Consider the following 365-nt stretch of genomic DNA (forward strand, 5'->3'; position numbering starts at 1 on the left):
TTGAGAGAGTGAAGACCGAGATGGGAGACGGAAGGCTAAGAAGAAAAAACTAAAATATGTTCTGACTTTTTATTTATTGATATTTACAATCGAATATTAATACATTTTATTTAGTATCTGGACCTCGCCTCGCAACGGATTCTCTTCTGTCACATTGCTGCGTTCTTACGTCACTGGGACGTTATGCACGGCACTTGTACTGCCAAGTTTGATCACCATTTTTGCCACTATCTATACTTACTCGTTCTTTTCTTTAATACTTTTCGGATTGGCCCATCAGTGTAAAGCTTCTCATATCTCTCTCGACCAGCTATTAGGTGTAATACTCAAACTATCACTTCAGATGTATTGTAGACAAGATAGTC

The sequence above is a fragment of the Penaeus monodon genome, chromosome 23, assembly GCF_015228065.2.
Source record: "Penaeus monodon isolate SGIC_2016 chromosome 23, NSTDA_Pmon_1, whole genome shotgun sequence".
In the NCBI taxonomy this organism is placed as follows: domain Eukaryota; kingdom Metazoa; phylum Arthropoda; class Malacostraca; order Decapoda; family Penaeidae; genus Penaeus; species Penaeus monodon.